The sequence below is a fragment of the Dromaius novaehollandiae genome, chromosome 21, assembly GCF_036370855.1.
Source record: "Dromaius novaehollandiae isolate bDroNov1 chromosome 21, bDroNov1.hap1, whole genome shotgun sequence".
Taxonomy (NCBI): domain Eukaryota; kingdom Metazoa; phylum Chordata; class Aves; order Casuariiformes; family Dromaiidae; genus Dromaius; species Dromaius novaehollandiae.
Genome location: NC_088118.1, coordinates 470,471 through 496,131, shown reverse-complemented (window position 1 = coordinate 496,131; position 25,661 = coordinate 470,471). Strand labels below are relative to the sequence as shown.

At 58.3% G+C, this 25,661-nt stretch overlaps 1 protein-coding gene and 1 long non-coding RNA gene across 4 annotated transcripts in view; one reads left to right on the top strand and one right to left on the bottom strand.

Moving 5' to 3' along the window:
* The window catches only part of LOC135330454 (B-cell CLL/lymphoma 9-like protein), a 100,146-nt gene that overhangs the window by 25,440 nt on the left and 49,045 nt on the right, over positions 1-25,661 (top strand). Inside the window, exon 1 of one of the 3 annotated variants that reach the window (XM_064524112.1) lies at positions 13,645-14,145. The exons of the other annotated variants lie outside the window; for them this stretch is intronic. The gene's annotated coding sequence lies outside the window, so the exon portion shown is untranslated. Of the gene's footprint in view, positions 1-13,644; positions 14,146-25,661 lie in introns of those variants that run through there. 3 annotated transcript variants of the gene reach the window in all.
* LOC135330459 (uncharacterized) lies at positions 11,337-13,697 on the bottom strand. Its single transcript, XR_010392460.1, has 2 exons — positions 12,970-13,697; positions 11,337-12,889 (listed from the first exon to the last, which is right to left on the bottom strand). It is a non-coding gene; the product is annotated as an uncharacterized LOC135330459 (long non-coding RNA).

The following is a 25,661-nucleotide window of genomic DNA, read 5'->3' as shown; positions in this document are numbered from 1 at the left end:
TGCTGTTACCATGGGAACTATGTTCACAGTTGCATTTCATTTGCTTCTGGAGACTCCTTTTTGCCTTTCACCTCATCCTTTTCCCATTTCCCTGCTTGGACATGGAGCTGTGGCTGTCCGAGGATGGGGAAGTTTGCAAGGATGCCGAAAACTGGGATGAAGGCGGCTGGAGAAGTTGGGGAAGGCCACTGGGTCTCCTGCCCTAGGCGCAAGGGCACTCTCCATCTACTATTGCTTTTATAAGGAGGAATTAGGAAATATGGCGAGGCCTTTAGAGGTCAGAGGAAGTAGTTCCGCTTGTTGGGCCTTTCCCTTGGTCTTTTCTGCATCCTGCAGATATGAAAGGGTGTTCTGGACACCTGCCGTCCACAGATCTGTCTGCTCATCCAGAGGTGTCTCGTGCTTTGTGGGGTGTCCTGGGATCCAGCGTCAGGATGGTGCATACTGTGTTCTTCGTTGTATCTGAAGCACTTCCTCACCTGTTTTTGCAAAGGTGTCAGGTTGGTGCCATGACAGCCGTGTGGTTGAGAGGAAGTAAGGGAATAGGTCCTGCTCCAGGCTCTTGCACTGTAACCCTTGGTGCTGCCTTTCGCTCTGTCCAAGGAGACTGTGCTTTGGCCTGGTGGGTTAAGAGTATGCGCAGAAAGCTGCAAGCAACTGCTATTATGTCTTAATGAATCGCCACTTGTTGGCTGTGTTCCTTAAGTAACTGTGTGAGGTGCCTTCGTCACTGCTGTTTTCAAGTACACCGTATTTGCTTAAACTGAGACTGGCGTTTGAAGGAGGAAGGGGCAGTGACACGGAGGGGAGAGGTTCCCCGAGCCCCTTTTTAAGGTGGTCGCTCTTTCTGTCGTCGTCTGTTCTGCATGTAGTGGGGCTAGCAACTAAGCTGCTTCAGCCTCGCCGCTCTGGCCTCTGCTCTTGGTCCCTTCTTCCCCCGTCTAGTCACACCGCTAGGCAGCCAACAGGGCTTCGGCAGCGCCTCCCGTCTCTTCCCACCTAATAACGGTCCCAGTCTTCGCCTTCGTCCTGGCGAAGCACCTTCACCTCTGCCTGACGTCGTACCTGGGGCAGGTCAGCGCCTGCGTTTGCTGTACCGGATCGGCCAGCCTTTTCGGCCGGACACGTGGCGCTCCCACGAACACCTGCCTTGCCCTGTCTGGGAGAGGACTTTGATGCTCTGTTCGTAGTGTTCACACCATACAAAGGGCAGCTGTAAACTGCTGTAAGGTACCTATTACACAGATATTAAAGAAGGATCGTCTGTGCAGGAGGGTACGATTTAATGGTTCAAGTACCGGCTGTAAGCCACTGCTGCTCTCTGGAATGGAGTGTTTGTTTAGCGCTTCGTGTTCAGTGCAGGAACAAGGGTGTATGGCATGCTGTGGAAATCTGTTTCGTCACTTCTGCGTCTGGATGTTAAAGCTCTGTTTGGCGTTTTTCATTAGAGCCACAGTTTCTCCTTCTCCTCTTAATTAAAACATCCCTTTCTGCTGTGCCCATGCTGTTACTCTGTCATGCACAGCTCCAGAGATAGCTGCATCTCCCTCGCATCATCTGAGAGAGAAAATAGGGTAAATACAATAAGGCTACGTGTTTTCTAGCTTTTCTTTTTCCAGCTGTGGTGCTGCACCTCAGCATCAGATGCACACAGGGAAAATCTGGCTGATGAAAGCAACCCAACTTTTTCCCCAGATGGAATAAGAGGGCAGGACACCTGCCCTGCTAGGATCAGAGCCTCTGGATTTTGAGAAAAGGCCTGGGTTATACGGCATCCCACAGGCTGCCTGAGCCTGAGTCGTAATGCTGCAAGCCCTTGAATCCCAACGGAGTCTCGGTGAGCAGGATGCAGTAGGGTAGTCTGCATTTGCCTTCTAGCCAAAAAGCATTATTTCCAGGTGGTAAATTATTTTAGGGAGCTCTTCCTCGTACTCTCTCCACCAGCACTCAGAAAAGTGGTATCCGCATTCCTGAGTAGCCCACGGTGCGGGGGAGCAGACCACCTCTGCCTCCCGTCCGTGCTCAGCCTGAGTGGCTGCCCTGGTGCTGGAAGCTGTGCGGTCCTGCCGGGTGGAGTGTCCTGTGCTCGGATGCCCTTGTCGATTCTTGGTGCTGCGCAGGCTGCCTCTATGCGGGGGAGCTGCGGGCCGGTCTTGTGGCAGCTCCGGCTGGCCCCAGAACGCGTCTCGCCCCTGGCTTTTGCAGGAGTGGCTTCGAGACCACTGTCTTGCTCTGGGGTGAAGATGCTGCCTGCTTCTCCCCTTGCTGCCTGGCCTGCTGTGAAGAGCAGAAGTTTGCCAGAGCAGGGATGTGGCTCCTGCCGACGAGGAGAAAGGATCTGTGTCTGTCTGTGACTGTGCTGGCAATCTCTGCAGAGCAGAAGCAGCGTGCTCTCACCGCTCCTTTCGCGGCAGATGACCGGGATCCTGTTCCCTGAAGGTGCCAGCCTGACTGCAGAGGCACTCCTGGCAGTCTGACCCTTCAGGTGAACCCTTGGAGAGCCCTGCAGCCATCCGGGCGGTTCCCAAGCGGGCTGTCTGGGGTTGGGTGCTGCCCGGGCCTGCTCGTGGGGTCCCCGTCCCAGGAGTGCCGCCCGCCGTTCCCTCTCCTTCCCAGGAGGCAGAGCAGGCTCGGCCGGCAGGGCTTGCCCCGCCTCCCCGCCTCCCGCGGCCGAGAGGGCTCCGCCGGCCCCGGCCCCGGCCCCGGCCCGCCCTGCAGCGCGGCCTCCGCCCGCCCGCCGCCCCGGGGAGCGCCGCTGCGAGGCCCCGCGCGGCCGCCAGGTGGCGCCGCTGCGCCCGCCCGGGCGGCGCCGCGCCGCTCCGCTCCCCTCCCCGCCGCGCCGCTCCGAGGCGCCGGCCCCGGGCGGGGGCTGCCGGCGGCCCTGCGCCGCTCGCCGCGCTGCCGTCCCCGCTGCTCGGCCGCTGGGCGCCCAGCACCCGCGCGAGTCCGGCTCGGGCCGCGGCTGGCGGCGACCCCTGCGATCCGCACTTCTGCGGGCAGCCACTCGTAAGCGGCTCGCTAGCGGCGGCGCCCTGGCAGAAGCCTGCCGTCCTCAGCCGGTCTCGCCCCGAAGAGTTGGGGTGAGGCTTGGGAAGGTCTTAGCGAGCTTGGAAATCTGCTGCCCGGTTTCCTTGAGCTGGCCATGCAGCCAGAACTCCCCGCTGCTGCGTGAGGAGCTGCTCCAGGGCAGCCCTGCTCCGACTAGGAGCAGGAAATGCCAGAAACCTCCTGTGCAAGCCAGCACTTTCCAGGCCAGCTCGGCAGGCCCGGGAGAGTCAGAGTGGTGCGGGGTTGTCTGGGCAGCCTTGTGCACGCAGGGCAGACTGCTTATAAAGAAAGCAGACTTTCTGTCTTTCCTCTTGTGTTTCTGCTGGCACGACAGAGGGATGCGTGAGTGTGCCCAAGACTGGAGAAGCTGGCCCTGCGAGGCCGTTCCTGTGTAGCAGTGTACTGCTGGTGTCAGGTAATACTGTATGAATACCTAATAATATGGACATTGGAAAGTGTGATGCCACCAAACACTGTACCACTACAGCACCTTCTGGACATGAAGTCTGGGTTTTTGGAGAACGGGTGTAAAGGTCTCTTGCCCTTTTGCTCTCTCCGTAAGCAATCTGCTCTTCTCTGGAAAGCTGGGAACCTGTCCCTGAGGGACTTTGTGGAAGAAGGGACTGTTTTTTCCCTCATTCCTGCATCTGGGCTATGGATGTCCTTCTCCTCCCCCCAGACAAAACAAAATAGAGAAAAAAACTTCCCGTACTAAAGAGTGACTGGCTCTGCAAGCTCTTCTCTGGCAGTGTGGAGAGAGGGAGGAGTGCTGAGAGGTGTGGAGACACAGCCCGCCCCTAGCACTTCCCTTACCTTGCTGTGCGCTTTGGAAAAGGCAGTCTGGGGTTTGGTTGTGCACCGCTGCCTGTAAGGGCAGATGCAAAGGGCATATTTGTTGAAGAGCTTGAAAGCCGGTAGGGAAGTCTGGAGCGTGAGGAAGATGAACAGAAAAGCGAGCGCCGAGCAGTTGGGCGGAGATGGGGTGGTCCCAGCACAGGGGACCTTTTCCTAGTCTCAGTTCCCAAGAGTCTTGGGGGCAGTCAGCGGCGGTGCTCAGCACCTCTGGCAGGAAAGTAGCATCAGGTCTGTGTATGTGTATGCCTGTTTCAGGAGACGGGGCGTGGAGGAGCAAGGGTTGAGTGAAAGCCAAAGGAGCGGAACTAGGAGTAGAGCTTGAACACTCCATTAGAGCTTGTGGCTGTGCTCAGATAGTCCCCCTCTCTGGTACGTGCAGGACAGCTGGACCTCTCTGCACAGCTTGTAACCGTGCACCGGTACAGCTGAGTCTGGCTGTGTCTGCTTCTCTGCAAAGCTCCTTGCTTGGTTCACAGATCTGCCCGTGAGATGTTGTGGGGGACATTTTTCCCTCAGCTAGCAATTTGTGTGGTTAAAGCGTGGCACATACTAAGGTGCACATGACTGTCTTGGGAACAGAGGCCGTGTGTCTGTGTGGGAACGGGGGTAGTAAGCCCAGGCTGGTCCAAGCTATCAGCAGCACAAGTCCTTGTCATGCTAGCAGAAGGCGCAAAGCAGCAACTTGCTAACTGTGTCTGTTATGACCCCATTTACAGAGCAGTAATTTTGAGTGACCCCAAATACTAATAGAGATATTGAGTAAAATTGAATTTGTGTCAGGCTTGTGACCTCACGCAAAGCTGCCCTGATCTTGACTCTGGAACTTGCTGACATAAAGACTCAAGTGTCTGCAATGACCAAGCTTCTAGGATTCCTCTGGAGAAGAGGAGACTGGGAGTGTTGAAAAACAATAATTAAGAAAAAAAAATCAAAGGGAGCGATTACTCCATTCCTAGTTCTGCCCCACTACAAGGCTGTAGTAACGCGGACAACAAAACCTTTCTTGCATCTTATTGAGTATTTTGTCATTCCCTGGTAACAGTGCACAACAGACCCCTGGTGCTCTGCGTGCGGTGTAGTTTGAGGGTGACACCCTTGCGCCGTGTGTTACACCTTCTGTCCGTGGCGTGTGTACCTCTGCGTGCATGCAGAAAGCCTGTCTGCTCTGGCGCCGTCGCTTATAGCCATTATTGGTGTGCACGCACAAAAACGTGCACGCATGCAGTGTGCGTCTGCGTGGCCGTGCGGCGTGGGCATCCCCTCAGTGAGGGCGTGCTGCGTACGGCGTGTGCGCGGGTGCCTCGGCAGGTCTGCGTGCTGGCGCGGGGCTCTGGAGGGGCAGGCCACCTGCAGCCGGCAGGGCTGCGGGCGCTGGTGCGGAGGGGGAGCTCAGGAATGCGATCGCAGCCAGCCAGCCAGCACCGGGAGCCGCCTCTCTGTTTGTACAGACCTGAAATCCCCTGCAGCCTGCGCGGGGCCTGCTTGTGCCTGCGCAGCCAGCCAGGAATGTCACACGGAAATCTCGCTCCTGCGGGGGGAGCGCCGCATTCCTCCCTCGACCCCCTTGGGGTCCCTCTGTCTGCCTGTCCCCTGCCAGGCTCACCTTGTGCCCCGTGGCGCCCGCTGCAGCGGGGGTGTCCCGATGAGGTGAGGCAAGCGAGGTGCGCGCCCCAGCCCACCCAGACGCCTGCCTCCCCTGTATTTCGGAGGGGGGATCTGGCTGGCTTTGTGTCACTGAGGCGCTGTGATTTCAGAGCCAACCCTGCCTGCTCAGTTTTTCCAAACCCTCACTTGGAAGGAAGGAGCCATATCAGGATAAGAGTCCTCCCCACCCACCCCTTTCCCTGCCACCTTCCCAGCTTCCCAGCCAGCCCAGGCCCTGGGTGGCAGTGGGAGGTGCTGTCTCTGCTGATTGCTGCATTTATCACGCTGGTGGCCTTGCTAAATGGTTTAACCCCTTGCTCCCCACAGCCCTTGCTGAGGTTTGCTGAGCTGACAGCAAACTCCAAGGTCTCTCCTGCTGGTGGCTGCCCCAGCCTTGCAGGCTGCCACATGGGCTCCAGCTTTCACGTCTCCACCTGAGATGAGAGGGTGGGAGCCTTCCCTCTCGCGTGGCAGGAGCACAGGCTCCCTCCTGCCCGCAGTGCTAGTAACCCCGGGGCTTTACTTCGTTTGCACATCCAGCCACTGACCAGAAGCTACTGGACAGCAGCAATGTATGGAGACCAGAGACAGCAAAGCAAACGTCTGTGCAGGGCTGCATGCAGTCAGCAGCCCAGCCCTGGGCCCAAACAGATTAGGAACCACTTACTGTATGTCCTGACTCGTCTGCTGGCGGAATCACACAAGGCAGCTGATAGTTTAACTTCCAAACTACCTGTCTCCTAGCACTTGGCACCGGCCTGTGTTGCTGTGGGTGTCCTTTATGCAGCTAAAGCATGTCGCAGAGGCCGTCCGAGGCCAGGCTGTTCTGGTAGGAGTTAAGCTTGTTTCCTGTGCCAGAATCGCAGCAGCATCAGGAGTTTGCAGACAACACAGTGGACCTGAAATAACTTCCCCTGGGCTGCAGTGAGCGTCTGAGATCATGGGAGGATTAAGCTGGCATGGTCGTTCACATGGGAGTAACAGTAAGGGGAGAAGGTTTGTGGAACTGTGTCATGCCTGGAACCGTACAGGTGTTAATATTGTGGTGATAGCAAGACATCCAGGATCCTGAGCCTCTGTGTCTTTGTATTCCTGGAATACAGGAACAGTGTCAGGAGTCTAAGTCTTCCCAAGAAGATGGTGTGTCAGCTGCACTGGGGCTGCAGTAGTGTATTTTCTTTTGGGAAGAGGACTGCTTAGCTGGATTAAATTCTTCTCTACTACTGCAGCACAAGCTACGTTTTGCCTTTAGAACTGCAGCATATGAAGATCCTGCAGGGTATGGAGGGGGCCCAGGACCCACCTGGTCAGCCAGAACAGGGCCCAGCTCTGGCGTGAGGATGCCGAGCAGGAGACTGGAACTTCTCCGTTCCACTCTGACTCTGTGGCTGACTGACTGCCTGGCTTCAGGTGGGTCTCTGTTTCCCGGATCCTTTTGGCTGTAGCGGGTCCGTGGCCTTGGCCTGTTGGAGATGTGATGGTTAATAAATTGGCATGTATGAAGCAGGCTGAGATTCTCCTTTGAAAGGAGTATAGAAGCCAAGCTGGACCCTCCTGATTCTCTCCAGACCCATCTGGCCAATGGCACACGCTCCCCGGGCAGCTGCAGAGGTGGGAGAGGTAGCCGAGGCTGCTCACAGCTGCCTGCTGCTGGCTGCTTCCCTGCTTCAACTCTAATGAGCGTGTAATGAGGGAGCCCATTCTTCCCTGGCTGGCCCCGAGGCTGCGGGGCTGGGCAGGGACCGGGGGCCTCTGATGGGTTGGTTGGCTTTTTTCCCCTTTCCCTGAGCAGCAGCTTGTGGCACCATGAAAACAGAAGCGAGACTGAGAGCTCACAATGCAGCCTGACAGAGATGGAGGCATGGCAGGAACTGGTAGGGCTGCGGGATATGAACCTATGCCAGTGTCTGAGGGGAAAGAGAGCGCCGGTGCCAGGAGTTTGTGTAAAGACAGGCTGGCAGGGAGGCCTGAGGGTAGCACCTCGGGAGAGCTGACGAGATGTTCTTAGGCCGGAGACTGCCTCCGCAGCAGTAATGTAGCCTCTTCCGTCTGCTCTCTGGACCTCTGCCTTTCCTGGGAAACATGCGATGGGTCTGAGTCTGCATGCGCCAGCTCTGTGGACTTGGCACTGCAGCTGCCACACGCTCCTCGCGCTGTACCCTGCGGTAGACGCCTTCGCTTCAGGCAAAGGGGCCGACTGGCCGCCCGTGCCAACCTGCCCATCGCCATGGGGCTCGGGCAGTCTCTTCCCTACACCCCTGTGCTCAGATATGTGGATCAGCAAAGCGTAGAAGGTTGTTGCTGAAACGGGCATTGCACAGCCCCAGACTTGTCCCCTTCATCCCACTTCGTCGGGACTCTTCCGTCTCCAGGGTCTCTGCCAGGGGACGGTCTGGGACTGGAGCGAGCCACTAGGGAAACTCTTCACAGAGAGACAGCTCCAACTAACTGTGAGTCACATCATTAACTCCAGTATAGTTAATTGGACCTAATTAATCATATTCATAACTGTAATGAGGGCCTTGCCCACAGGGGTCTTGCAAAGGATTGAGCTTGGGGCTGGCGTTCTGGAGAGATGATAGGAACGGACAAATCCCAGGGCATTAAAGTTGCTTGGGAGCTGGATTTCATTTACTCCATGTGTCCTTATCAGCAAGAGCATAAAAGGGCCAGGCAGATGGTTCTGGCCCTGTCGCCTGGTATCCTCTGTATCCCGCCTTTCGTTCCCTTTTCTCCTGGCCACTGCTTTCCAGCTTGCCCAGCCCGAGCTCTTCGCCCAGGTTACTCAACAGAACATCACCAGGGCTTTTTAGCAAAACACACGTGTGTTTGCATGGACTAACCTGAACCAAACTGTCATCTCAACAGTGCGGATGTTGAGGAGGTTCCAAATCTGCATCTGAACTTCGTGGCCAGGCTCTATCTCCTGCTTTTACCAAATGAAGAAAAAAGTAATCTGAAGACTTGAGGGCTGAATATATCTGCTTTTGTGGCATGAAGGGTAGCGCTCTCCAAGGAACCGCACGGCTTAGCTCCCAGTGTTCCTTCAGAAAAGGGTGCAGAGTAAAATAGAAATTGCAGTAGTGCATCATGCTTTGAAACAAAACAAAACAACAAAAACTTCCCAGGCTTTATAGCTCACAATCGAGCAGCATCATGTGATGAGTCCAGATTAGTCGGTTCCAGGACAATTAACCCTTTTGTTCCTCAGGGCATAGCTCTGGAACGGCGCCAGCTTGTCCGCAGGGTCATTTCCATTACTAACTGTAGTGCAGAGGCTCTGGGGGGAACTCGCGTACTGTGATCCTGGCAAAGCGTGAGGCCTGTCTTAGCAAAGTAAAATGCATCAGTTGCTGGTCCTAGTTCTTCCCGTGGTCACAGGCGGCTGCCTCTTGTTCCTTGGCCCTGGGGAGACTAGTTTTGGAGGCAGGCTTTGAGTTCCTGTCTGTAAGTTTTGCTTGTTGCGCTTGCGCTGTTGTGAGCAGGGGGTCGTGGTCTGCAAGAGCCAAGGAGACCGAACTCGTGCTGCTGGAGGAATCTACCTTGGGGAGAAAAGAATTGGCATATTGTTGGAAATGACCTGCCCGTATTCTGGCCTGGTAATGAGGGGGCAGGCCCTTGTCTCCAGAGCTGTCGAGCACTTCTCATTAGCATTGATTTGCTAGGAAGAAATACGTAGGGAAAAATCTCCGTGGCCCTAGGCAGGAAAGCCCTGTGCAAGGGAGGGGCAGGTCGCAGCCAGCCCGGGCTGCTCGGCCGTGGGCTCGCTGAGACGCTGAGGTACCAGGCAGCTCCTGGAATGAGCTGCTGGTGTTTTGTTGTTGTTGTTGGCATGGGGAGGCTTTGAGGAGCTCCAAGGACTCTGCTTCCCCCATCTCCTCCCCTCCCTGTCTCTCCTAGTGTGGGCGTAATGATAGAGGAGGGAAGGGGAGACTGGGAGTCAGAGTCAAGTGTAGGGAGGGCGGCTAGCCCGGCAGATGTTAATTAAAGACAGAGGCTCAGCGCTGAGCCGGCAGCGGCTGGTCCTCCTGCTGACCTTTCCCAGTCTCACTCTGCCGCTTTCATGTGTGCAGTCTGGGAGAGACACGAGGGGCTGTGATGTAGGCAGCCTGGGAGGCCGAGGGGAAGGAAGGAGGGAGAGGGAGAAGTGGCCAGAGGGCCTGGAGAGCAGGTGGCTCCGTACGTCCCCTCTGGGTCAGACACGGCCGAGGGCAGGGGCTGCCCCTGCCTGCTGGCGTGGAGCATGCTAGCTGCCGTTGCGACAGGCAGTGCTATCGGGGCACTGTCATGTACCCCGTGCCTTCACGTGCCGCGTGCGGGGACGTGAGCCCTGTGCTGCTGTTGAGGAGGGTGAAAGCCTGAGCTAAGTCGCTGCTTGCTTATTAGGTGTGCGGGAAGCTGTGTGGCCTCGCTGGTCCCTGGGAGAGGTATGTCAGAACATGGCTGGGTGGCTGGTACAAGCAGATGGAAGTTTCCTGCCATTGATGTTTTTGTCACTGAGTTTGCTGAGCCCCTTGTTTGGGTTGCTGATCCCGCTAGCGCTCGCGTCTGAATCCTGGGCAGGGGTGAATGGCTAGGCAGTCCGGGCCTGCTGCTGCCTGGCACCGTGTGCTCAGGCTTAGCTCCGCTGCGCTTGCTTCTGGTTTTTGCAGAGAGGTCCCTTCTGTGGAGCGGGCGATTCCCTCGGGGCCAGGTGCCGAGGGACACTCGGGGTGAGGGGAGGAGCGTTGGCAAATTGTCCCCTTTGCCTGCTCCAGCCCTCGGCTGGTTTCCCCAGCTGTTTCTGTGGACGGGCGAAGCCACTCGCTGCCTCGGGGAAAACACCTTCAAAGGAGCATTTCTGATCCTACACACCTTCAAAGGAGCATTTCTGATCCTTTCTGTTTGGGTTTGGGAGCAATGAGTGTGCTTGTCTCTTCCCTCCCTCGGGTGTCTCTTGGCTGCAGTAGCTGAAGTTTGCTTTGCTAAGTTGTGCGCTTGGCTCTCACGCTGCTTGTATTTATTCACGCTGCCCCAGCTCGCTGCGTACCCAGGACGCAAACACAACCGAAGGAACAGTCGGCCTCGGCGAATCCGATCCGCCACGTGCGTCGCTCGCCGCCTCTCCTGGCGGGGAGCAGGGCGGCGGCGCTCCCGTTGCGGGGCGCAGGAGGAGTGCCCGCGAGCCCTGCGCCTCTCCCCCGGCACGCTCGCTCCCCACCCCTCATGTGCTCCGCTACGCGGAGCCCCAGCGCGCCCCGGCCGCCCGGAGCCAGCGGGGTGCCGGCCGGCTGCGGGGCCGCTCCCGGGGCGGGCGGGCCGGGTGCTCGGCCCTGCCCCGGCGGCCGCCGCGCCTCGCTAGGGGGCGCCGCCGCACGCGCCGGCCCGCGCCGCCGCCGGCCGCTCCGCGCGCCGGGGCCTGGGCAGCCCGGGGCGGCTTGTGCTGCGGCGCCCGGCCCCCCGCCCGCCTGCCCAGCGCCGCCGCTCGCCCTCTGCCCGGAAGCCGCACGTTGCACCGGCGAAAGCGGCTTCTCTTTGCTTCTCAGGTGCTGCCCGGTGTCCCGGCTGCCGGGCCCTGCTGCTCGGCCCTTCTGGGCGCTCTCCCTCGGCTCGCTCCCTCCCAGCCCCGCAGCCAGTGCGCCCGGCTTCTGCCCCCGCGGTGACTGTGCGAGGACAGGGCACTTCCTTATCGCGCCGCTCTCAGCACTGCTGGCTCTGCAGCGTGCTAAAGGAAGGAGCGAGGCCTGCTCCTCGGAGAGCGGCGCTGCTTTCTGTAGCTCCCAGACATTTTCCAGAGGTCTGTTAACACGTTTTGATCTGGACTAGCAGCTGTCTAGATTAAGGTGCCTGAACGGCTCTGAGGTCTTGGTGCCGCAGCTGCGAGCCCGGGCCTGACTCCGCCGTGTGTTTTCATGGGGCCACGTTTACTTTCTTGCTGTGTCATTGCTCACTCCTAGCCGGGGGAGGGTTAATAACCGAGGGTCTTTCTCTGGTCCTGGCCACCGATGTACATGCACGCAGAGCAGGAGGAAAGGTGTATTTTCATTTCCAATTAAGGCTGCTGCTTCCCATCAGCTGAGATGGATTGCTTGTCCCTGGATCCCCTTTAGCTCTGCAATGCTTTAAGATGCTGCCAAGTGGTCCCTGCCTCCAGCCCTCTGTTCCCTTCCCAGCCCACCCCTGAACAGTTAGTGCATTGCAGACAGGAAGGTGACACATCCTGGTTAGGATGCTGCTGGCATCATCCAGAAGCGGGTGGACTGCCTTAATAGCCTAATGTGTGTGCGTTTGTACAGCTCCCTTCTGCTTCCAAACGGGGGTGGGAGGGTGTTGCGAAGAGCACAGGCAGCCAGTGAGCCAGCTGTGTCCTTTCTCAGCTGTATTCATCACGCCTGCAGCAGCAGCAGGCTCCCAGTTGGGCTGCCGCTCCTGAGGTCTGTGCCATACGCTGCTCGGAGGGCTGTATTCTTGCCACCCAGCGGAAGCAAATCGTGTATTTGAAACAGACGTTATTTCCACCTGCGTGTGCAGCCAGCTAGCTGCAGTCCTCTCGCTCCCCTTCCTTTCTCTGGGCCTCCGCTGCTTCGCGCGCCCCTGTCCCCCAAGTGCAGTTGGCTGCAGAGACTTGCTCGGGGGAGGAGAGTGGTGAAACTCTCCCGTGCTGAAACCGTCCCGGCTCGAAAGCCCTTCGGGATCGTTTCTGTTCTGATTAGGAGGGTGAGTGAAGACACCATTCGGGCCCTGGAAAAGCGGGTACGGTATGAACGCCTGAGGGCGTTCGTAACAGAGCCGGGGAGTAAGGCCGGCTCCGTGTTGGGGTACTTGACGTTAGTTTCTGCAGGGTGTGGAAAACTTGTTGGCGAAGGTGGTACCGTACAACCGGTGCCAGGCGTCGGGCCAGCCGCGTACGTACTTGTATGTCTGGTGCGTAGGCTGTGGGAAGCGCAGCAGAGGGGGGCGCAGGTGTGAACCCCGCGGTAAGGTAAGGTTCAAGAGCGGGATACGCGGTGTGTCAGCCCAGCCGTTTCTGCGGCTTGCAGAGTTTTGTTTGCAAGGACTAGGGCAGTCGGAAGTGTGCCGATGGATCAGAGCAGGCCAGTGTTTCCGCTGATAAATGGAGCCCTGGTTATGCAGAGAGGGATGCCCAGTAACGGAAGCGCTGGTGCTGCTGTGGGGAAGTCTGGGGCGTGCGTGCGTTCGCCGGAGGCGCAGAAGCGTACAGGCGGTGCTGAGACCCACCTGTGTGGCGTCTGTGTGGGATAACCGGACGTGTGGTATTCCTGGCAGTGTAGCCAGACGCGTTTGGATAGTCACTCCCGGGGAGACGGGTATCTGCGCTCAGGAGGTCACATACAACCTGAAACTGAGCATCAGGTGTCAGGTGCTGCTTTCCCCAACTGACCGCAGCCAGGATTTGGATTCTGCTGGCAGCTGCTGACCTACCTGGTTGTTCAATCACTGCGTCTCCAAGCCGGAAATCTCCGTTCACCCTCGTAGCGGGCAGTTGCCTCTTTCCTCTTAGCCGGTTACCTGGAAGCCAGGTGCAGCCGGTGGGAGGGCCGGCCTGGCTGTGCCAGTAGCTTCACGGCGCCTGGCGGTGCCCGGCCCTTCCTGGGCATGCTCTCCTCAAGCCCCGCAAGCGTGGTTTGAAGTGAAGAGGTCCTGATTTCGTGTGTAACGCTCCTCTCCGTTTCCGCGGCTTCCCCTCGGCTGTGCGCGCAGTAGCTGTTGCGTGCGGCGAGCTGCCGAGCCTGTGGCAGGGACGCGCTACGCCGAGCCCTCTCCCGGAGCCCCTCGTTTTGGTTGTGCCGTCCGCCTCGCCACGCAGCGCGCGGTCGGGGTGGAAGCTTCCCCGTCGCCGGCTGCCTGTGGAAATGAGGCCATTTTGTCCGCGCCCCTCGCAAAATGCCACTGCTCCCTCGCTCGCGGTGGCGGCGGAGGCCGGAGGCTTCCCCCGCGGGCCGGCCCGCCTCCCGCGCCCGCTGGGGCCCCGCGGCGCGGTTGCTTCCCGCGGGGGAGGGCGCAGCGGTGCCCGCGAGGCGGCGGGGACCTCGGTGGAGCGGGGCCGTGCGGGGGGCAGTCCCGGGCCGTGGCCGTGGCGGGGCCGGGAGCGGGTGCTGGTGCGCGGCAGGCCGCTGGGAGGCCGGCGGAGCGCCGAGATTGGGAAGCAGTTAATCAGCGGCGGAGCGAGCGGGGCTCTTATTTTGACAGGGCAGCGCTTGGCTCCTCGCACGGAGGAAAGTGAATGATCCTGTTTCTCCAAATGATTATTCAGGCTCCGGCGGAGAAAGGAGCACTCGGCGCGCAGAGCCTTGCCCCTCGCCACGGCGTCCCCGCCCGCGCCCCAGCCGCCCGCACCGCGGGGCCGCGGCCCGCCGCTTCGGCCCGCCGGGGAAGTTGGGGCTCGCCGCGGCGGGCGCGGGCTGGAGCCGCCGCCGCCGCCGCCGAAAGCGCCAGGCGCGGCAGCCCGCGGCGGAGCGGAGCGGCGGGGGCCCGGCCGGCCGCGCCATGAGCCCGGCCTGCATGGCCGGCCCCGCGCCGCCGGCCGCCGCTGAGCCGCGCCGCGCCGCCACGGGGGGCCGGGCCGGGCTGCCCTGAGCCGCGCCGCCGCCGAGCGAGGTGAGTGCCGGGCCCCGGCGCCCCATTGTTCCGCGCCGGGCTCGCGGCTGTCACTGGCGGGGCGCCCGGGCTGCTGGGGCCGCGCTCCGGGCCTCGGGGCGCACAGCGAGCGCCGCGGGAGAGCGGGAGAGCGGGAAAGCCCTGCGCTGGCTCCTTGGCTTCTGCCGTCCGCCTGCAGCTCCCGGGGCGGCTGCTCTCGCGGGTGGAGGAGCAGCCTCGGTGCCTTCCTAGACAGAGGGGACAAGAACTTCTCCGGGAAAAGGGCATCGGCCGCGGATCGCTCTCGCGGGTCGGGTGGCGTTTCCCACGTAGAGCCGTGCTTTCGTGTCCACTGCTCTGCCCGCAGCGCCCGGCAGCGGTGCAGGGGATTCAGCCCTCCGCTGCCGAGCGCAGTCTGATCCGTGAAGAGTTGCTGGCTGCAGATTGGGCCAGGGATTTGTTGTCAACGCTCCTTCTTCTTTTGGGCATGTCCTGGACATCACCTCCAGTCTGTTTGGCCCTTCCCACTTTGCTTTTACGTTTTGGAGACTGCTTTTTGGGGGTCCTTGTACTCTGTCACTGCTGCTGCCGGCTCATTCCGTGAGGACCAAAGACCTTAACTGGGACTCTGCTCTGGGCGTGAGGAGCTGGTTTGCGCTGTGCTCAGTTCTGCCTGGCCTGCAATGGATTTTGTGAGATATCCAGCTGCGTTGCAGCCCCGGGGAGGACTGGAATTGGGGTTCCCCTTATGTGGAGTCACTGCATTCCACGTGGGGTTGGAAAAATGCTCCTGTTTGAGCCCATCCTGGCAGAGGGCTCGTCCAGGGAAGAGCTCTCCTCTCTTTCTCGGGGTGTCCTGGCAAACCTGTTTCTGTTCTCTCTCGGGGTAAATCAGGCATTCGGTCGGTTTGAACAAAGGGGGAAAATGCCGTACATGTGTTCTTTCCTTTTGCTTGAGCCGTGCGCAGAAACTGAGCGATGTTAACAAGCCCTTCGCCGTGCTGTGCTGGGGAAACATCTCTAGCAGGTGGTGTGCTTGTCCTAGCTCTGCTCTGCTAGCAACCACTTGCTGGAGTAGAAATGTGAGAAGGATGCATATCTGAACACATAAGTAATGCTACATGACAGGGCAGGCTGTTGTGTTGTTGCGTGCAGCGTCTGCGTGCCTTGGGGGCGATGCTGTTTGACAGGCTGTAGGGCTGTGCTGTCGTACGGCCGCGTCCTGCGTGCGTGAGGCGAAAGGTTGCCGGCAGCGTGGCACGGACGACAACTGCACGCCTCGGGTGGTGGTGCTTCCCTGCGGAACGGCGCGACCAGAGGTTTAGCTGTCCGCTCTTGACCTGTGGAGTCGGGCCTCCTGCGCACAGCTCCTGCTCTTCGTCCTGTCCAAGCGCTGCTGCGTGCCAGGCACGCAGGGGCAACGTGCGGCTCCTTCTGTCCGTCAGGCGCCAGCTCTCTGCCAAGGGGTGGATGCATTGTTTTGCTACTCTCGCAGCAGGAGGGATAAGAAAACTGAGTCACAGAGGAAGCGATTTGCCCGAGATCACGTGGCAGGTCTGTGTCAATACCGAGGCAAGAACTCCTTTGACTCCGGCGCCTGCGATAACACCAGCTGTAGCCACACGGGCGTAATGCACCGACGGTGGGTACTAATGCCAAAATCACGACGTGCGCCTCGTTGTACGGTTCTCTCTTTGTCCCTGGTTTCCGTGCGCTTTTTCTACAATAGTTGTCAATCCCAGTGGGCATTTTTTCCAGAATATCCATACCCTAATTGCTCACATTTTTCTTTTGTCTTTTAACATGTATTTTGCCATTTCAGTTGTGCAGATAGTGTGATCTTTTCCTCCCCACCACCCTGACCTGTGTCTTCAGTACCTGGGAAACCCGTCGTCTTGCGCTCAGTATTTTCTACACAATAATGTTGTTGTAGGTGCCGCTACATCTCTCTCCTCCCGAAGGTTTTCTTTCCTCCCTCTAGATCCCTGCCAAAAACTAGCATCAGCCAAATGAAAGCTCACTCACAAACTTAAAAGCACAGATTTTGCTCTGTTGAAGGAAGAAAAATAATCGTTTTGCCTTTTGGGGCCCTCTACCTTTTACTCCTTGCTCTGTTGTTACTGGGAGCTGGCTCTTTCGCCGCTGTGCTACAGAGGGGACAGGCTGGAGTCTGCTACCTGAAGTGACTCGGCCGTCGCAGATCTGGGGCTGCTGAGCTCCCTGGGCTGAGCTGTTGCAGGGCAGCTGCCTAGGACGCGCTGGGGTTAGCGTGACTCTAGGTAACTGAAGTCCATAGGGCTGCACACCTTGCTTGTGTTGGCCTGGAATCGCTGAGGTCCAAGTTCAGCTCAGTCTTTGACTTTTCTGTTGACTCTTCAACCCAGCTGGCGTGACTTCCTCCATACCTGCTGTTCTGGGAAAAAACTTTGCTTTTCCGCCCCTTCTTTGATGTTCTTTCCTACTGAAACGCTGCGAGTTCTTTCCCTCCCAGCAGTGCTTGCTGCGCGAAGAGGTGCGAAAGGGCACGTTAGCTAGACAGGAGGCTCTTCGCTCCCTGCTCGGGGAGCATCGGCTGTGTCCAACAGCGGGCAGTTCCTTGTTGTTGCGGAGGTGGTGCAAGGGTGTTTTACCCTTGTCGTCTCTGGTCGGTTGCAGAATTCCAAGTAAAAGATGATCCTGGGATTGTTTTTTGTGCCCAAGATTTCTGGTTCAGCGTTGATGTCGTGACATCTGCCTCTCTGTGCTGTCTTAGGTGGTTGCATCGGGCTCAGCTGGTGGCAAGAATGAAGCTCTAGCTATTAGAGTGCTCCAGTATGTGTCTGTGTCCACTTTCTGGTCCGGATGTGTTCGCGTTGGGATTCGTTGTGTATTTCAACTGCTAAGAGAGGTTTTAAGCTGTAAGAGTCTAGCCATCTCCTGGGGATGCCGTAAGTTGGCTTCCAGCGGTTAATGCCTCAGGGCTCTATGCAGTTGTAAATATCTTGACTGTTGGGTCTCCCTAGCACCCCTTTTCTGGGTGTACTATGGAAAAGTGTACTTGCAGAAACCTGCTCTTCCTTTCTGAGAGTGCAGCACCACGGGTCTGTCTCACCTACAAGTCTCTTTGCTGTTGACTTAGTCTTTCAAGCTCCTCGCCGTCTCAGCTGCTGCTCTCCAAACTCCATCTAACAGGGCTTTTCTTCTGCTCTGTCCACCTTCGAATCCTGTGGGATAGCAAGAAGCCTGTCAGGGAGGCTGTGCTCTTCTGTCCATCTACTGCTTCCATTCCAAAGCCGTAGTGGAACAAGTTGGTCCTTCCTGTTGTGTTGTCTTCCCAGGGACACTGGCAGTTCCCCCGCAGCCTTAGTTGAACAGAAGCCTAGAATTTGCCCCGCAAATGGTATTTTCCCTATGCTGTCGCTCTTCTGGCAAAGACCCAGAGGCATGCCAGTGTCTCTGTGCAGCCCCGAAAGAGGGGGAGAATGGGAGAGTTAGGCTAGCTTGGTAACTTTTAATGGTGGTTTTAACAGAAACCCTGATACATAGATATATGGAAAGATATAGATATCATAGAGATAAGACACACAGATACAGCAGTGTTTTGTCAGTGTTATTTAAGCCGCATCAGCAAAGTGCTAGGAGGACTGCCAGCATGACTCTTCTGGCAAATCAAAATCTAATACAGGTCAGGCCTCGGTGTCACTCAGCTCTGCTGGACTGAGTCTCTTTCCTCCCAGGAAGACGTTGACTGGCAAATACATGTTCTGTTGATCTCACGTGTGGTTGTTTGTTGTTTCCAGCGGGCGCGGGAGCTTTGGATACAGACTTTGTGTAGTCTGTTGATTCCCAAAAGATTATAATTACCCTTAGAGGTTAATTTGAGTGTTCAAGATGTATATATAATGGAGGCATTACAGTTCCTTCGCTGCTTGGTTCTGCGTTTTCATCAATTCTGAGATTTGGGGAGGGAGATAAAGGTGGTAAAAACGAGATTCCTTGGTTCTTCCTGAGTTCTGCTGTGAAGCTGTCTGCTGCCCTCGGGTAGGCTGGTCTTTGGTCCGCCGGCTCCGTGAGCGCTGCCCGGGAAAGCCCCGAGTGGAGCGCGCCCGGGAATTGTTACCACCAGCGAATGGCAGAGGTGGTTTCTGCGTGGCTGTTTCTTGCCCTTCCTCAGCCTCTCCCTGGGAGGCAGCACTGGCCAAACCGCATGGCCCAGACCGGAGGCACCCTTCTCCCTTCTGCAGCGCACGTTCCAGGTCGTCTGCTTGGCACCGGGCAGTGCCTAGGAGTGGGGAGTTGCTTTTGTTTTTTCCCCTACCTGATTTTCTTTGAAACTCTATTCCTTGTCAAAGGTGGGGAGAGTGATGGATTCTTTTCTAATTGGGAGCAGTTCGCAGCGGTGTTTGTACCTGCCACGAGGCGCTGCGCTGCAGGAGTCAGCACGGAGGAAGCACTTAGTGTCACTGGCACCTGCTGCTGATTTAAGGGAGAGCCACGTAAGGGAGGGGCAGGCTGCCGGGAGCCTTGCGCGTTCCCTGCGTCCTTGGTAAACAGGGCTGTGCTCGTCAGCGCCCTGGACTTTCTGGTCCCCGGTGCAGCAGGAGAGGGGGCACGTGATGCCGGTGACGCCGCCGCACGACTATCCGAAGCTTATGCTGAGCCTTAGAAACAGAGATGCCGATGTTCTGTCCCGACCAGGTCCGAGCCCTAGCAAAACGGGGAGGGGGTTGCTGCTGCCCTCCTTCCGCAGCCTGTGCTCCCGCTGTGGGGTAGGCCGCTGGTGACATGCAGCCCCTCAACCCCGCAGCGTTGTCTGGGTGCCGGCCGTCGCTCTCTGCTGGAGAAAGCAGTGTGAGGATGGCTGCGCGTAGTGGAGTGGGAGCCTGTTCTCCTCACCGTGAGGATATGCCGAGGCTGGGTGCAGCGAGGGGAGTGAGGCCTGCTTCGTACTTGCTCAGCTGTCAGCTCTTTCCGGAGAGATGAGGGTGGTTCTTCAGCCGCTACGGGTATCTGGGCAGCCGGCACAGCTGGCTCCTCTGTATCCCCGCGTGCTGTCTGGGCCCCCAGAAGGGAAGGGTGCACCAGGCAGTGGTTTCCAGCCCCTCTGCGCTGCCGGTGGTAGGAGGGCAAAGACTTTATCTGCCCCACGCTATCTGTCACGCTGCATCTTTCAGGACAGCCTGAAAGGCAAAACAGCATGCTGGCTGTGCCTGGGAGTCTCTGGAAGACTCTGCTCCTCGGATGCAGACAGGTCGCGTGCCAGCTTCAGCCGCGCTCCCTGCTGACGGGCACAGCCAGCTTTAGCTCCAAGCCGTTGCCACTGCGTTAGCTCGGGGCCGTCCTGTGCTAGGTAGTCCTGCCTCTCAGCGGGAGCTGGGCAGCAGTGGCTAGACTGTCGCGCTGCTGGTTTCAGCAGCATCACTGTGGAGGCACTGGGATGCGGCGTGCTTTGCTCGCTCTTGGCCCTTGTTTTGACTTGTCCTTTTCTTTCAGTCCCTTTCCAAGAGGTGGACACAGTGGCCCTGGCTGTGCAGGGGAACCACGTGGTCTCTGCCCTTTCAGAGACTGAGAAGTGCAGGTTTCCTGAGGAACATTTTTGTTCCATGCTTTCTCTTCCAAGAAGAAAGTCTGTTTTTTCAGGGGTCCGCTTAAAGGATAATAGATTGCCTTACAGTACCACTTTACCTCGTGTGCTTCACAAACTTTCACCTTCCCTGGTGTAGGAGCAGCAGGCTTCACCTTTCATGTTGAGTGACCTATTCTGCTTTGGTGAAAGGGCAGAAAACAGGATCCCCTCTCCAGCTGCGAAATCCCACTGCCTGCAGGAATTCCATGGCTGCCACACAAAACGGAGAACCTGCACTCTCGTTGCTGGGCTTTGCTTCCTCCAAGCGTAGGAGTTGGAGCCCAAGTTTTAGTTGTGACTCAAGACACTGAATCTCAGCTACAGCGTGATAGGGAGCCTCTAGGTGCTGGGGGCAATAGTCCCAAGACGGCTTTAAGATGGGGCTGTGTGCTGTGCCCAGAGCTGGGGCGTCTCCCAGTTTGGCGAGGAGCTCTACCGGAGCCAAGTCCTGGGCCGGGAGCCAGGTTGGTGATCTGTGCCAGAGAGGGCGAGACTTGGAAAGCAAAGCAGAGCTCCTCCTGTGTGAGAGCTGTCCTGAAATACCAAGCAAAACCACAGAGTGCTCCTTGTTCTTGTCTCTGCCTACTAGTCTTCCCTGGCCTAAAGTACGTGGGGGGGCCACGGGAGTGATCTGCTAAAGAGCTGGAGGGCTGAAGCCCCTTAGGCAGCTTGGACATCTCTGCTCCTTCCTGCCTCTTCAGGCTGCTGGCTGGGTTGATTTTCAGTCCTGCTTCTCTCGTTGCTGTGTTTTCCCTCATCCTTGCTCCCGCGGGTTTGAGGGCCGCCTCCTCGTCTATGTTCTGTCCAGAGCAGTGCTGCGTACAGTTGCGCTGCTCTTTCTGTTACCGTTCAGCTGAGAAGCTTTCTTTCCCCTTGTTCTGCTGCTTAATGCAGTGACCGAGGAGGGGAACGAGCCAGGATATGGTTTGTGTAAAAGATGCTCCGCAACCCTGACTGTTTACAGACTCTGTGCTGCTAGAAATGTAAGCACAGGAAATGCCAGGCTCTGCTGGGGTTTGCGCGAGCAGCGTGGCTCTGCGCGTTGTGCGTCTTCCAGCCTCTGGCAGTTCTGCGCTGTCACAGTCCAGGGCAGGTTTCTAGCATTCTACAGAAGCAAGGACTTGGTTTTTTCACTTCCTTGAAAATACAGATTGGGAGGAAAAGCGAAAGGAAATGACTTCACTGAAGACAGGAAGTGAATGTGGGGCAGAGCTAGGGCTAGGAGCCAGGATTCCCGAGTCTTTCTCGTTGTTTTACTCCGTCTTAGACGCCTCGGCCTCCTATTTGAGCTGAGGCAAAAGTGCGTGAAGGACAGGCGCTTCCAGTCCCCTGGGAAGCTCGAGAGCGGTAGCTTCCCGTGTGAAGTATCCTGGGTGCTCGGTGCTTTCGTGAGCCTTCCGGTCCCAGAGTGTTTAACCTGCAGTCTTGAGGACTGGACCAGCTGGGAGAGCTGTGGTTTAGAAAGCTGCTGCTGGTACGGTTGCAGCAGAAGTCACAAACTGTATCCTGGGCTGCTGAATAGAAGGTCTGGTTCTCCAAGGAGAACCGCGTTCCACGAAGGTACTGCCGTGTCTTTTGTAGAGTGGACAGGGACTTGGCTTTTGTGACTCGGGGATCAGGATGCTCTGGTGAGGGCAGGAAATGAGTCTTTGCTGTGAGCGGCAGAGGGCAAGCACTGCTGGCAGGGCCTGCGACGAGCTTGCCCTGCTGCTGCCTAGGTGGCCCGCTCGCTGTGAGCGAGAGCACCGGTCTCTGCAAGCAGAGCCGTGCTGCCTTTCTCCGACTTGCTCACGTGACAGAGAGCTCGCTCGCAGTCTGCCACACCTGGGGGTGAAGTCCCGTGGGTTCAGTGCACAGATACTGGTTAAATGTCCTTTGAAATCGTCTGCGAGCCTTCTGTCCTGCTCTCATCTCTGCGTGATGCCCTTTGGAGAAGTGTCTGCGTGTGGCTGGGCCTCACCGGTTGTGCATCACGGGCTCCACGTAACCACAGGGGCTAACGTTCGCACGGCCCTCAAATGGTGTCCGCTTGGCCTTCACACTGTATCTGCTGTACACGAGACCGAGGAAACAGGCCCATGATGAGTGTCCCCATCCTGCGTGCCCTCTGCAGAGAAGTGTCATCCTCCCCTCCTTACGGTGCCGTGCCCGTGTCTGGAGGAGGCAGCGCAGCCCCGTTCTCTCCTGGGACGACGAGGGTCGGGGGTAAGCAGGCCGGCAGGCCTGGGCCTGATTAGGGCTCAGTCTTGAATTTGCGTTTGGCACAAGGCTTTTGAAGCCACAGCTCCAGCGGTTGCTCTCCTTTATCTGTGGAGCTGCTGCTACCCGAGCAGAGGCTGCGCAGTCTTGCCACCCATTAACTCGCCGGTGGAATGTTCCCTAGATTGCTGGGAGCGTCCCTCAGTTACACTGCTGTCTGGTCTGCTGGGCTTAAATCTCAACGGCCATATCGAGGTCTCTTTCAAGGGTCTGAGCTAACAGAAGCTGTTTCTCTCCGTTGCGATGTGTCCTTTTCTGAAGTCAGCTTGATGGAGACTCTTCCTTGACTTACCACCCAAGGCTTGATAACTGTCTCATCGGATGTGCAGCAGTTGGTGTGTGCTGTAGATAAGGGCTCCGTGGAGTGTCTCAGTCTTCCTTAATAGAAAATATTTTCTTTACATGCTCTTCGTGGAGAGGAAAAAGAAAATCTAGTGAATAGCTGTATACCGGTGCACAGTTGTCGTGCTCGGTTTCAGAGGTGACTGCACTTCAGCAGTGGGTGAAGTGGCTGTTGCTTCATGCTGCCGTGTGTCATGCTGTGCTAGGCTCCTGGCTTCCTAGAAAAGACACTATGAGGCTGCAATCAGTAGAGGGTGCGGGGTTATAAAATGGGGTTGCGAGGGTCCTGAGTAGCCATGCTGTAGGTCTCCCACAGCCCTGGAGGTCTGCAGGCGCAGAGTAGCGAGGAGTTGGTTGGGGAGCTCCAAAGGGCAATAACTAACGACGAGATGAATCTCTGGGTGACTCTTCCCGACAGCAAGCTGGCCAAGGCTGTGGAAACCCCTACAGCACTGGCGCTTTCACCGCTGCCGTGGCAGGACACGTTCCAGCGCTGGTCTGCAGCGGAGGATCAGGCCAGACAGGGCCCGCACAGAGCGGGTCCGGCCACGGCAGAGCCTCGAGCACAGCAGTTATGCGAGGCTGAAAGCTGCTTGTGTCCTGTGTCTGTGCAGCCTTGTTTGAACTTTTCTCTGGCAAGGAGAGAAAGGAACTGGGGAGACCTAGGGCCGGTCCGAGCAAGTTTTCTCTGCTCTCCCCGCCCCTAGATGCAAATGGGGCGGCAGCAGCAGCAGCAGCAGCTCCGGTCCCGGTCCCGTAGCTGAGCAGTCTGGGGGCCTTGGTCACGACTGCTTTTGAACAAATGATTTTTGCCTCTAGTGCTCTCTGCCTTTTGGGCTGCGATGCAGGGTGGGGGGTGGAGGGGGAGTGAAGCTGTGGTTCAGAGCAAGCCCTCTGGATGGCAAGAAAATTGCTGAGTAGCTGGTTTCCAGGTTGCCGAGGTCCTAGCCAGGGCCCGGAGCGGCTGCCAGAAGCAACAGGCTTGGAATTTCCTCCGCCTTGTGCCAGCTCCTCTCGGGCTGGCCGCGGCACCTCTGCTGGGGCCAAGGCTGCTCCGGAGCCCCGCGGATGGGGCGCTCCCCGAGCAGGGGCTACGCTTGGAGCCGCGGGCTGCCCCCCTCGCGCGCGGTGCCTGGTTTCTATTTTCTTTTCCAGGGTCTAAGCTGTTTTGAATTACGCAGCCCGCGCCTCCCGCGGGGCTCCTTGAGCAGCCGCCTAATGAGCTGAGCTCCTGACAAACTTTGCTCTGGCTCTGGCTACGCTCGGAAAATTTTACAGCCTTTTCAGAAAAAGGAAATGCCAGGAAAGGCCTGTCTCTTCTTATTTTTATGAGGGGGTCCCAACCGAGCGGGGTGAGATGGGTTTGGAAGAGAAGACAGGAAGGATTTTGTGCGCTGCGATGGCCGCTCTCCTCCGCCCGCCCCCGGTACGCTTTCGAGTGATCGGCGTGAGACAGGGCGAAGCTGCCTCGGTCCCTCCCTCCCAGAGCCGCGCGCGGCGGGGGCCAGACCCGCAGGGCTCTTGGAGGGTGCGTCGCGAGCACGGGGAAACGGCGGAGAGCAACGGCAGGCCCTGGGGAGGCCGGAGCGCGAATGGCGGTGGAGCAGGGCCAGGTCCCTCGCGACGCCAAGGCTCTCCGCGCCCTGGCTGCCGGCTCCTGGCGGGGGATGGCCGGGGGGACAGCCCCAGCCCTTCTGCTCTCGCCAGACTCGGCTGCAGGCAGCACCCGGTGTCGTCTGCTGCGTGCCAGCTGCTCTTCCCTGCCCTCCCAGCCCCGGCTGAAGGGTTTTGCCGCCGGGGAGCGCGTGGGGCAGGCTGGGGGGCTGCGACCTGGGAGGGCAAGTCTGTGCGAGCTGTCGTGCCCGCGTGTGGGACTGCCCCTGCTGCAAGGATGGGGTGGGCTGTGTCTTTCCTCCAGCTGCCGCCGTAGTTACTGGCTGTTTAATCTTGGCTAATTGTGTTTTTCTGGATGCGAATGTTGTTATTCCTACCGTGGTGGCAGGCAGAGGCCCTGCGCGTGGATGTGCCGATGTCAGTGCACGAGGCCTCACGTGAAGGGGGGCAGCCGGGAGACGGGGCCTGGCTGCGTTGGGTGCTGCCCGTTGCCTCCCTGTCCCAGCGGACAGGAATGGCAGAGCAGCCAGGCACCGTCCTGGTGGGAACAGGGGTGTAGGAAGGCAGGTGGTGGCCGCACGGGTGATCTGGAAGGGGCAGCGTCCTATGTAATTCACCTCCCTGTTACGGTGGGAGAAGCTGGGGCACAAACGTGTGCTGTGACTTGCCTCAGTAAGGTAATGCTGAGGAGGGAACCGGGAGCCCTGTTCCTCTCCCCTGAGTTTTGGATAAACTCCCTCTCGGTGAGGTGCTGAGGTTCTGCTCCTGCACTGGCGCGGTTTCCTTCAGCAGAGCCTGCTGGTCCTCTTGCTGCGGTCCTGACAAATGCCGCCTCCTGCGCTACGGGCAGACCAGGGCTGCGGGTTCTTGCCGTCCTCCCGACAGATCCTCATGGGCCCGTAACTAGGCCACATTCCCCAAGTGCTGCTGCTTTTTGGTTTCACTCCCTTTGTGATTCTTCTCCGTGACTCCCGACAAAGGTGATTTTCTGTCCAGCCTCTGAAAGGGGAGAGTGTAAGCGAACCATAATGTCCGAATCAGCAGAACCTCACAGTCCAAGTACATGGTCAGTGTTAATCTTGCAGTCAGAGATTTGGCTGTGGGCTCTCTCCAGCCGTCACGTGCTTATGGTGCAGGGGCTCGGCCTGCGTCCTGGGCTGTGGATTAGGTTCTTGCCTCGGCTACCTGGTACCTGCCGTGGGGCTGGGCGCACCTGGTACGTGCTCACAGCGTCTCCGATTCCTTCCCAATGATCAGAAGGCGTCTGTGGGGACAGAGGTGGGGGTGTTAGCTGGAATATATAAAACTGCAGCTGCTTGGGGAGTTACGGTGCTTCTCCAGCGGGAGGGACCGAGGTTTCTGTGTGATCCGTAGGCATCAGCTGCTGCCAGTCGGAGTGGATGAGCATCAGATGTGGGCAGCGATCGCCCTGGGTGGATGGAGCCTTGCGCCAGTCCCGCTCTGAGGGCCTAGCCCGCTACTTCTGTCAGCGCTGTGGCTCTGGATCGCTATGTGATTTGGCAGCCTGTGCAGGCCTGGCAGCCTCAAGAGTGGGATGTGGGCACAAGAAGTGTGCCCCCCTCTCCCTTTTCTTTGGCACTCCACCCATCCTCTGCTCTCGGCTGCATTGGGCAGGAGAAAGCACCTCCCTGGGGCTGTGTCCCCTCCTCCAGCTGGAAAATGAGTTATAAGTCCCATTTTCCTTCTCAGGACTCGC